General features: G+C 44.1%; 1 protein-coding gene and 1 pseudogene across 1 annotated transcript in view; one reads left to right on the top strand and one right to left on the bottom strand.

Moving 5' to 3' along the window:
* The window catches only part of galnt17 (polypeptide N-acetylgalactosaminyltransferase 17), a 488,896-nt gene that overhangs the window by 117,258 nt on the left and 359,356 nt on the right, over window positions 1-12,282 (bottom strand). The gene's annotated exons all lie outside the window — the stretch shown is intronic.
* LOC121283716 lies at window positions 1,886-2,077 on the top strand (annotated as a pseudogene).

The following is a 12,282-nucleotide window of genomic DNA, read 5'->3' as shown; positions in this document are numbered from 1 at the left end:
AGCCAGGAGACTTCATGGGGTCTGGAGTCGACGTTGAGGACTCTCAGTGCAACTCCCTCCTGACTGTATACTACTGTCCCGCCACCACTGCTGGGTCTGTCCTGCCGATGGGACAGGACATATCCAGGGAGGTGATGCTGGAGTCTGGGACATGATATGTAAGGTATGATTCCGTGAGGATGACTATGTCAGGCTTGCGCTCGACTAGTTTGTGGGACAGCTCTCTCAATTTTGGCACAAGCCCCCAGATGTTGGAAAGGAGGACTTTGCAGGGTCAACAGGACTGAGTTTGCCACTGTTGTTTCCGGTGCCTAGGTCAATGCCGGATGCTGGTTTCAGTTTCGGTTTTCGTTCCTGACTGCCGATGTAGTTGTGGGATAAAAAAATGTGACTTGTTGTGGCCACCAGTAGCTGGCCCCGTGATACAAATTGTCTGCAGGTCAGCCAACAAGAAAAACAAAGATTACATTTATACAGCACCTATCATGACCTCAGATCAACCCAAACACTTTACAGCCATTGAAGCACTTATCAATTATGGTTAATATTGTAATGCAGTAAACATGGAAACCAATTTGCAATGACCAGATAATCTGTTCCTTTGTCATTTTGATTGAGGGAGAAGCATTGGCCAGGATACCAGGGAGAACATATGAACATACATACAAACATACAAATTAGCAGGAGTAGGTCACTCGACCCCTTGAGCCTGCTCCACTTTTGAGTAAGGGATCTGAATGTAACCTCAACTCCACATTCTTGACTACCCCCGATAACCTGTAACTCCTTTGTTAATCAAGAATCTATCTAGCTCTGCCTTAAAAATATTCAAAGACTCTGCTTCCACTGCCTTTTGAGGAAGAGAGTTCCAAAGACACAACCCTCTGAGAGAAAAAAAATTCTCCTCATCTCTGTCTTAAATGAGTGACCACTTATTTTTAAACAGTGACCCCTAGTTCTAGATTCTCCCACAGGAGGAAACATCCTCTCCACATCTACCCTGTCAAGACCCCTCAGGATCTTAAAGATTTCAATTAAGTCGCCTCTTACTCTTCTAAATTCCAGTGGATACAAGCCTAACCTGTCCAGCTTTTCCTCATAAGGCAACTTGCCTATTCCTAGTATTAGTCAAGTAAACCTTTTCTGAACTGCTTCTGACACTTGTACATTTTTCTTGAAATAAGGAGACCAGTACTGTACACAATACTCCAGATGTGGTCTCACCAATGCCCCGTACGACTGAAGTATAGCCTCCCTACTTTAGTAATGAATTTCCCTCACAATAAATTATAACATTCTATTAGCTTTCCTAATTACATGCTGTACCTGCATACTAACCTTTTGTGATTCATGCACTAGGATATGCGCTAGAACTAGGACATGCACTAGATCTCCCCTGCTCTTCTTTGAATAGCTCCATAGACAGAGCCTTGGTTTAATATCTCATTTGAAAATCAGCACTGGTGACAGTGCAGCACTCTTTCAGTATACGCTTACTCAGTATCATGTGGGTTGAATTTAACCTTACTCTTCCCAACATAAACTGAGCAAGTGGACAATTAGAAATAAGGGGATAGAGTTTCCACTTTGGCTGCAGTCAGCAATCTGGATCCAAACTGTGTCTGAAATTGCCTTGGCTTTCTGAAGTGAACTGAAGTCATGGTTCAAGTTTCCGCTCAAACATTTTTGCATAATCATAAAATTTCCATGAACCAAGTGCCATCGCGAAACACAATGGAAAGTAAGATTGTTTCTTATTTACCTCATAATAAAAAATATCCATTGATATGTGAGGGTGATAACCTGGTACAGTTTTAGTAATACAGCTGAAAATGGATTTATCACAAAAATAAGTATTTTACTGGCTCTCCGCCTAGGTTTGGTATGGAAGTTTCTAGAGTATGACCTGAATGCACAGGTGACATTCATCAACTTTAATGGTTGTATATTCAATGATGCTTGAGTCATTGGTGTCCTAAAGTAATATATTTGCACGGTAGCCCCTCAGTTCTGACGTGAATAGCCTGTAAGTCCAGGCTGCTTTCTGCCATCAGGACTTTGCTGCTGTGTGGACACGTTTATCAAAATCCATCTTTGTTAAATAATGCAATGAAATTTGACTCAGAGGCAGGAATGCTATCAATGAGGTGGAACTGACACATGAAATAGCACAGCACAGTCACCTTTGGGAAGCAGAGAGGCCGACAATAGCTTTCTCTGACATATTTAGGAAGCAGCATCTGGGATAGTGATGTATGTATCCATCCTTCCCACTTTGGTTGCTTAAACAAAGAGCCCAGCTGAAAGGGCAGATGGCTGTAAGAAATGGAGGTTGAAAGAAATTCCAACTGTTCACTTCCAGCATTGAGCCCAAACACCAGGGGCACTTAGCAACACATTGTGCAAACACAGTCCTTGATTTATTGCTCATTTGGATAGTTCCACACGATGCCAAACATGCCTCTCTCTAAGGTTAACCGAGTAGGACAAGTCCACTTATTCAGTATGATTCTTCTTCAGAGCTAAAGAGAAGTAAAAATTAGCTCTGAAGAAGAGTCATAGGGACTCAAAACATTAACTCTGTCTTTCTCTCCACAGATGCTGTTAGACCTGCTGAGTTTTTCCAGCATTTTATGTTTTTGTTTCAGATTTCCAGCATCTGCAGCATTTTGCTTTTATCCACTTATCAATTGTTTTGTTGTTTTATTTCAGAGGTGAACATACAGACCGATAGTTATGAATAGACTGACTGGAGGCAATTTAACTTTGTGCGATAGGGTAATGTCAGACCAGCTACCCATTCTTTACCTCTACTGATTTTATTCCACTGAAGTCAGGCTTGAATAAAATTGGGCGGAGACTAAAATAGATGTCTTGTCCAGATTCACCAGAGAGCAGGCAGGAATCAGGGATGTAGATGTTTTAGGTTTTGATTGATTGAATCTGTAGCTTATTTTCATCGATTTACTTGAGCAACACTACCACTAACTCATGGTGACCCAGTCAAAGGTGATCCAGTTGAAGGTGATCCATTTGAAGCACATCTAAATGACAGAATCATTCTCCAGCACTATGCACAGGTAAACATGTTGCCTTGCATCACCTGTCCCTGACACTTCAAACTCCACAACTTCTCAAATTTCAGGGAAAATCATCAAAAGATCCAAGCTGTTCCTAATCTTAGCCACAACAATAAAAACCCAGTGTGGACCCACAGAGTGTGCAGCTTAAAGATACACTTATTGAAACTCCATCCTGACAACCTGGCCCTTCTCTTTGTTGAGTATACATTTGTTCCTTAGCCCTGCCAGTATGGGCCACACCAAAACCTCTTGCAAACCTTTTGCTCTCAATATTGCCAAATTGAAAATCCCAATTAAAAATATCTTTTGTCCTAATGAATATCTGTGTTTCTCCCTCCCCCAGTATTACTCAGTTTAACTCACCCTTCCATCTACAGGCTTGCAGGAGCTACTGGTTAAATATTTTAATTCCCTGGTGTACCCCACAACTTGAGAAGCACTGCTGTTCACAACAACAAAAATGGATGGATGCATATCTACACATGCAGCTGGAGAGCATTAGAGAATGTATATCTACACATGGTGAATGATTGAAATGTATATTTATACAAACTTCTGGTGAATAGTGGGCAACAGTGTATCTACACATGCAGATAGAGTACACTTGCAATGTCTTAGCACATCTTCTTTAAATTTAATGTATAAAGAGGAATCCAACAGTTGATATGGAAGTGCTAACCAAAAATAATTAGTTGCATCAGTTCAAAGCGCTCACATGAAGCATTATGTGGTTTGTTCCCTGCTGGATAAAGAGAATTTAATAAACTTGCTGTCAAGTCTCATCTGAAATCTGATTTGATGCCAAGGCTTTAAGAAGATTTAATAAAAATTATGTTTGATAACTTAATGGACTGAGGTTGATGGAAGACTTTTCTAAAGTAGTGATCAGGCTAATTTTTGCTTCTTAATCCCAGGCACAGAAGTTAATGAGCGAATTCAGCTCAGGCTGAGGTCAAAGCTGGAGTTTTCATGCTCTGTAAATGAGCTCCATTGCACAGACTAGCTGGCACGCTTACCAACCAAACTATTGTGGGAAATTTGGAAAATATTTGTTAATTATTATTCACATTCTTACCTCTTCTTGAGCTAAATCCTTTGATTTCAATTGGGAGCGTGACCAGTTTTGTGAGTGGGACCAGCTACCAGTGCAATGTTCAAGAGGAGCTAAGAATGTGAATACCAATTAACAAATATTTTCCATCTTGGTGCTCTTCTACGCATTTTCAGAGATGTGCGGTTCAAATTTAACCTTACTCTTCCCAACATAAACTGGGCAAGTGGACAGTTAGAAACAAGGGGATAGAGGTTCCACTTTCGCTGCAGTCGGCAATCTGGGTTAAAACTATGTCTGAAATTGCCCTGGCTTTCTGAAGTGAAATGAAGTCATGGTTCAAGTTTCTGCTCAAACTTATTTGCATAATCATAAAATTTTCCATGAACCAAGTACCATGCCATGAATTGAAAGCAATTGTTTCTTTTTCCCTTAAAAAAAATATTCATCAATACATTTGACAGTGGCAACCTGGTGCAGTTTTATACAACTAAAATTGGGTTTATCACAAAAATAAGCATTGTTATTGGCCCATTGTCTGTGAGTAGCCTGATTTTCAATCATTGAAAATGACTTTAAGTAAACTATGTTAAACCATTAACCACTTTCACTGGTGCACGCTAGTCAGTTTCTTAGCAAATCAAATAATTTTTAATATTTATAAACTTTGAAGACAAAGCCTTTGCATCTGAAAAATACCATAATGAAAAGCCTCGCTGAATGTATACAAATGGGCACAATCGGCAGAACTTTGTCATGCTCATGATTTCAATTGGCAGCATGACCAGTATTGGGGGCCAGCTGCCAGCGCAGTGTTTTTTAAACCAGCATCAAAGATCATGAAAACTTGATTTATATTCAATGAAACCTGTGCTTCAAATTCCTTGCTCTTTTATGCCAGCTTGTCAATTTCAAGTGAATTGCGCCCAGACCAAGCTCTAGACCAAGCTTGAAACTCAACCCTTTCTCATTATATCCCATTTTAACCTGCATGCAGATCAAGTATCTACCTATAGCAGGTGAGGGCCTTATGCATTTATGTACCTCAAGGCCACAGTATGTTAAAGAAGCCTGGTTGTATTTTACCCAGGGCCTGCATGTGTGGGGAGGGTGCTGTGCTTTTTCTATCAGGGTTCAGCCGGTCTGCAGACAGAAGAGACGCTCCAAGATAATTGTAATACCTTATTTTATGGGTCCAACCAGTAGGGACAGAATACTCCTCCAGGCCCCACCAGGAAAGTAAAGGCCTTCCCCTGCTGCCCAAGTTGCATTCCTTTCCTTCCTGTGACTCTTCCGAAGCCACCTCCCTGTGACTTAACTGTCAAGCCTTCCTTAAGCACCAGATTACAGCCTCTGAACTCCAGAGGAGAGATGGTGGTGTAGTGGTAATATCATGGGATTTAACAGCCCAGAATGCCAAGGGTAATGTTTAGGGGTGAGGGTTCAAATCCTATCATGACAGCTAGTGGAATTTAAGTTAATTTAATAATCTCGAATTGAAAAGTTAGTCTTGATGACTATGAAGCTATTGCTGTTTGTCATTAAAAATCCATCTGGTTCATACATGTTCTTTAAGGAAGGAAACCTTTCATCCTTACCTACATGTGACTCCAGACCCACAACAATTTGGTTGGTTCTAAACTGCCCTCTGAAATGGTGGGGCAAGCCACACAGTTCAAGGGTAATTAGGGATGGGTAACAAATGCTGGCCTTGCCAATGCCGCCCACATCCCATGAGAGAATAAAGAAAAATGTTCCTCACTCATCAGCTAACACTTTCCATCCATTTTGAGTGGGCAGCTGGCCAGAAAACTCAGAGATCAAAAACATAACTTGTTCTTATGACATTCCTCAGTCTGTGAATTTAACAAAGGTCAATTAAGTGGCTAGGCTAACATCTCAGTTAAAATTGTGGACAAAGGAATTAAGGATATGATAAATAAAAATTCCCCATAGCATTTATTCAGCTTGATGACTTTGCTAATTCCATCACTGCACATAAGTGTTTGAAAACCAGCTTCACTGACAGAAATCTTACCTTAGTTTTACTCAATAAATTGGGAAGTCCCATCATATGGTACGACATAGAACTGGTAGCTGAAATAATGCAACAAGGGTTCTCTGTTTATTAGCTGGGTATGATAACAATTTCAATAAGTTAACAGGACCAAAGAATACACACTCTGGGATATGGGAAGCTAGGGATCTTCTGTCAGAGTATTCTGAGAAGCAGAAGTCAAAAAGAACAAGAATTAAAAGAAAACGTAAAGGATGTCCAAAAGCATAACACAGCATCCATCTGTTAATATTTATTCCCTTTCTTTTTTTGCAAAAATAGGCAAAGCAATTGGGATCAATGTCCATTCATCAATAGTTTCTCAGGAAAAAAGCTGATTTTAAGGGATGGCATTAGTGTGCTGTGTGCATGAATGGGAAGCAGCGTGACAACCACTGTCTTGTTTTCCAAAGCATTGTTCAGATTAACAACACATAAACGTCAGAGATTTCAGGTCTGAATTTTTGCATCGGTCCCACCAGCAAACTAGTGTGACCCATGCAGACGAGGCAGGAAAACTGGGCAGGAGGTTGTTGTCTCACCCCCTTGACAGGTATCAGCGGTATTGGTAAAGGAGGGGGAGGCAGTGATGAGCTGAAGTGCAGGGGTGGGTGGGTGGGTGTGGGTGCGGGATCAGCCACAGTTGTGGAAAACATAAAATTCAGCCCTTTCAGTTTTTGTTTTCAGAGACTCTGGCTGGAATTTTTCCATCCCAGTGAAAGCTGCTTAAAGCCATTGACTTCATTAGCACTGTTAAAGGGGTACTCCAAAATTGGTGGCTTCACATCACAGTATCTCAGGAGTAACATATAGGAATGTAACTCTTTCGAGTACAAACACGTTTCCATCTGTTCCTATTCAGATGAACTCACATTGTTCCATAGTTTGCCATTGTGAGATTTGAACTCTTGATACTCTTTTGAGTAAACCTGTTTCCATCTGTTTCAGATGAAGTTACATTGTTTCATAGTTTGCCATTGTGAGATTTGAACTCTTGATACTCTTTTTGAGTAAACCTGTTTCCATCTGTTTCAGATGAAGTTACATTGTTTCATAGTTTGCCATTGTGAGATTTGAACTCTTGATACTCTTTTTGAGTAAACCTGTTTCCATCTGTTTCAGATGAAGTTACATTGTTTCATAGTTTGCCATTGTGAGATTTGAACTCTTGATCTTGGGGTTACAAACCCAGTACCATAACCACTTGGCTATTTAAGCCAAGCTTCACATAGAAATGTAGAAATTGGGAATGCAGGCAGTAGTGAAGGAGGCACAGCTGTATCATATATGGCATTCTATCAAAGAAGACTTGTCACATGTTCACCAGATGTGACACTTCTAATGGGCAAAAGTATGTCCACTTATTGACCATGAGCAACTGATTGGTCATTGATATGTCACATCAGAGACTGGAGCACAGAGCTAGGTTGGGTCACTCACCTCAATTAAACTTTAGCATCCCACACAGGATTCAAGATGTTGCATATCTGTGATGCCATCTTGGTCACCTCGATGTGTGTGCTAGTGTCTCAAGGACAAGGTGGCATCAACCACCAGGGAAGTAGGGCAGAAAAAACTATGGACCCTTACAGTTTCCAAATGTGTCATCTTCTGAGCTTCACTTTCTTGCCCCTTGAATCATTAATGTCTTCGATGTTTCCTTTCAGAGAGAAGACAAAAGCAGATCTGGACCCAGGACTCAAAGCTGCCTTTTATCAGAGCCCTAATGCAACAGAGGAGGCAAAGGAGGGAGAGTTGACACCGCACGCAGCTACAGCAGGAGGGACATGGTACAGCAGAGCCACAGCATGAGCAGGAGTATCAGGAGGAGAGACCTAAGCAGTGGGGGCGATTCGCCAGACATGGGTTTATCATCCGAGAGCCTCGCATTTACAAATGAGTGACAGGCAATGCCAGGCATGTCTGCGCTTATCCAGAGATCTGGTACATCAACATATGCCACATTCTTCATAAAGACCTGATGACTGAAGGGGTTGAAGGCTATCCCCTGCCAGTGGCTTTGAAGGTGACCGCGGCACTCAATTTCTTGGCCTCTGGTTCTTTCCAAGAAACAGTAGGTGACCTATGTGGCAGACTTTCAATCTGCAACTCATCACCGCATAAAGGAGGTCACAGATGCCCTTTACAGGAAGGCCCATCATTATCTCAGGTTTGCTCTGGATGAAGATAGCCAGGCTGTGAGAGTCATCAGTTTTGCCACCATCCCAAGAGTGCAGGGTGCAATAGACTGCACTTTTGTATCTATACGGGCGCCATGGCAGCAGCCCCTAATGTTTATAAACCGCAAGGGCTATCACTCCATCAATGTACAACTGGTGTGTGATCACTGGAAACACATACTGCACGTTTGTGCACGGTACCCTGGGGGTTGCCATGACTCCTACATCCTGAGTCACTCTCAGGTGCCTAAGATGTTCAAGGGGTCATTACGTTTGCAGGGATGGCTGCTTGCGAATAAGGGTCACCCACTGAAATGCTGGCTGATAACACCAGTGAGTCAGAGTTGTTCTGAGGAGAACTACAATGCTGCTCACAGCTCCACACACTCCCTTATAGAGCAGATCATGGAGCTTCTGAAGATGCATTTCAGATACTTGGACCGCTCAGGTGACTCACTACAATACACCCTCGATAGGGTTTCCCGCATCATCGCAGTGTATTGTGCCCTTCACAATCTGGCAATGCAAAGAGGTGACCCCCTGCCAGAGGATGACCTGGAGGAGGATGAGAGCCTATTGAAGGATGAAGATTCGGAGGCCCAGAGACCTCAGGAGGCTGCTAAGTGTGACCATGGAGGAAGACAGGGGAGATGTTCCTGTGATACATTAATCGCTGACAGGTTCCAGGATGAGTAAAGTCAAGTGAGGGAATATGGCCACTTCTCTCCTAGCCCTCAAGGCCATTTACTTTCAACTCAGGGGATGTCAACCCACTTGCAGCGAGAATGAGTCCCGCATTCACACTTGTGCATTCTGGCCTCATGAATCACCAGGCCATGATCTTTGCTTTGTCCATGGTGCCCTGTGAGTGAGCTCACTCTGGGAACTGAGAGTCCACTTAGGAACAAGAGTGATGCAAGAGAAGACTTGAAGCCATCTAATGATGCAAGCACTGCTGTGACTGAGATGTGGACATCCCTAGGGATCTCCTCCTCCCGTGCGTGTCTTTTCTTCTGCCACAACACTGAGGAAACACAAATGCCGCTCGAATATCAATGCTGATAAGCTGCCCTCACTCAATGGTGTTCCCTGAAGAAGAAAGGTTAGAAACGCTACATCACACACTTCCAATAAAGATTTAAACACATCTCCCTGACATCACACAAAGGTGCAGGAACTAGTTCAACTGAGGACGCGTCACAGGAATGAGAGTCTCACAGTGGGACACTATCACTGAGTGGGTAAATCTTGAAATAAGAGGATTCCAAAGCACAAAATCACCACACCTTAACTTGACAGGAACATTCACATAACCATCAAACCATTCACAAAAGTACAATTTATTTACATGTCTTGCACACCCGTGGCTCAAAAGTGACATCAATTTTTCTTAACTTTCCTAATTCTAGCGCTATGCCTGGGTGCAATCCCGACATCCGCAGCAGAGGTGGAGGCAGCCTTCTGACTGCTACGTCCTGATGTCTGTGATGACCTTGGCGGACGTCCTCTGGTGGCCCGTGGCTTGGAGGGCCCCGGCCTGATAAGGGTCACCTGCTCAGGGGCAGAAGCAACCGTGGTGGCCTGAGAAGCTAGAGTGGATTGGGTAACAGGCAGAGGCGGCTGTAAGTGGCTGCACACCCTTAGGGTGTTCTGAGAGGAGACCCCCAGGGTGTCGGGCTGAAGCTCATCCTCCCTGTGGGTGCCAAGAGCCCTGCCCTGACTCCTGCAGGAGATGGTGCACCTGGAGGGGGGTCAAGATGTCTCATTCCCACGTCACCTACATCCTGATGATGCGCACCAGGGGCTATGTGGCCATGGAGTGCTGGGTTAAGTGCAAATCCGGCAAGACCTGCTGGACCAAGGTCTCCATGGTGGTTGCCAGCCTTCCCATGGCAACCTCACATGTCGGAGCCACAACATCAGACAGGCGCGGACGAACTCCTCCATCGTTCGCTCTAGTCTGCTAAATGACTGCCAAATCTCTGTCTGATGTTCCGCCGCCTGTCATTGCGTCTCCAGCATAGATTTGGCGGCCGCTTCCATAGGCTCATCATCTGAATTGGACTGGGTGAGGTGGCTGGTCTCCAGCAGCCCTCCGAGTGCCGGAGACCTGGGCTGTCCCTGTCTCTGACTATTTTGGGGATGTGTCAGTGAGGTGTTCCCCAGAAAGTGAGCCTGAGTTTAATCTACACCTGTGCCCCACCGAGGCATGTGTCTCTGAGCTGGTGGAGGGTGCGTGTCAGTGCCGTGATGGTTCTTCCAAAGCTTCCTCCTCAGATGAAGTCTGGGGACTCGCACTGGTGATGCTGAAGTGGCTTCGGGGCCTTGATCTGCTGGTGCCCAGAAAATAGAAAATATTTTCAGTTCATGAGCATGAGCTAGATAAGACTGTGAATGCTAGGATTTGATGAAGTGATGGAGCTGTGATCTGTACTGGGTAGGTGGGAGAGGCCCCTTCCCCACAGGAGCGATCCCTGTTGTCCCCAACCAGTTCAGCTGCAACTTCTTCAAACTCAGTAAGGGTGAGGATGTTGGACATCCCTCCCCCTGTCTGCGATCATTTGTGCCTATTGTGCGCCAGCTTGGCCTGTATGAAGGAGAAGGAAAGACATGTGATGAGAAGGGATGGAGCAGAGGTTGGGTGAGATGCATGTCCCCTGTGTGTGGTGAGCCCTCCCCAGAAGGACCAGAGGATGGAGTGTGAGCAACATGATAGATGGAATGATGGTGATGTGAAACTCTCGGTGAGAGAACGGGGGTTGATATGTGTCCCCTCTAATTGTGTGAGACCACTGAAGAGAGTGCATGAAGCCATGATGAGGGTTTGATATTGGACAGAGTTGAAGGATGACCTACCCTGGTGGAGCGGATAAGATAATTCATCCTCTTCCTGCACCGGGTGGCACTTCAGGCTTGGGTGCCAGCCGCTCCAACCTGCTCCGCGATGGTCTCCTGGGCTGGAAAGGGGAGGCTGCTGAGCTTCTTGCAGCCATCCCTGGGATAGAGCATTTGCTTGTGTGCCTGCGCTCCTCTGATCAAGGCTCGGAGGGCCTGGTGCGTGAAGCAGGGTGCTACCTTCCTGTTCAGGCTCTTGACCTTCCTCTTCTGGCTGCCAGACATCTCTGGTGGGCTGGAGAGAGTGAGATTATGTGTTGGACTGGCCTTTAAAAATGGCGCCCGGACCTGCGAACCCACCAGCTGACAGCGGCCGCACGAACCAACTCCTGGCCCATATGGTGATTCGGACCAATACACGCCTTTGCATATTTAATGAGGTTCCAGGCGCAGAATCAGGCGTGAGTTACCGCCATTACAGACAGTGGGCTGGGCGCTGCCCAAACTGCCCATCACCGCACTTAGTTTCATTATGGGAAAATTCCACCCTCTGCTTTTTCCCAGTCTTGACATCGGAAGATATGCTGTGAGATAGAAAACAAAATATCCTCAGTGTGCGTCGAAACATACCAATGAAGCTTTTCAGATCCTGTCCTTTGGGCCAGCAGCAGTTATGAAATTAAATATATGGAAATTAGATAATTAGTAGTTTCCACGTTCAACCAATTATCAAGACTAATTTCCACAGCTTAGAAATGACTCTGTAAGGCCACCCATTTTGCATAGATTTATTATTTGAACTGAAGCGACTTCACACATTTGGGAAAAGTTAATTGATGGAAGCCATAGAAACACACAGCCAATTACAATGCTCTTGAATAAGAACTGAAATAATTGTGATCATACATTTTGATAAGGTGAACATGAACAACATATTAAGTGGACAAGTGATTTTAAGAATTTACACAGGCCAAATTAACTATTATATTCCAAAGATAACACAAAGTTTATGATTGTAGCTCCTAATCACTCTCTGTTATAAATCCGGGTCAGCCTCAGATATTTTCTTGGTTTCAG

The sequence above is a fragment of the Carcharodon carcharias genome, chromosome 10, assembly GCF_017639515.1.
Source record: "Carcharodon carcharias isolate sCarCar2 chromosome 10, sCarCar2.pri, whole genome shotgun sequence".
NCBI classification, from domain to species: domain Eukaryota; kingdom Metazoa; phylum Chordata; class Chondrichthyes; order Lamniformes; family Lamnidae; genus Carcharodon; species Carcharodon carcharias.
This window is presented reverse-complemented; position numbering and strand designations above follow the sequence as displayed.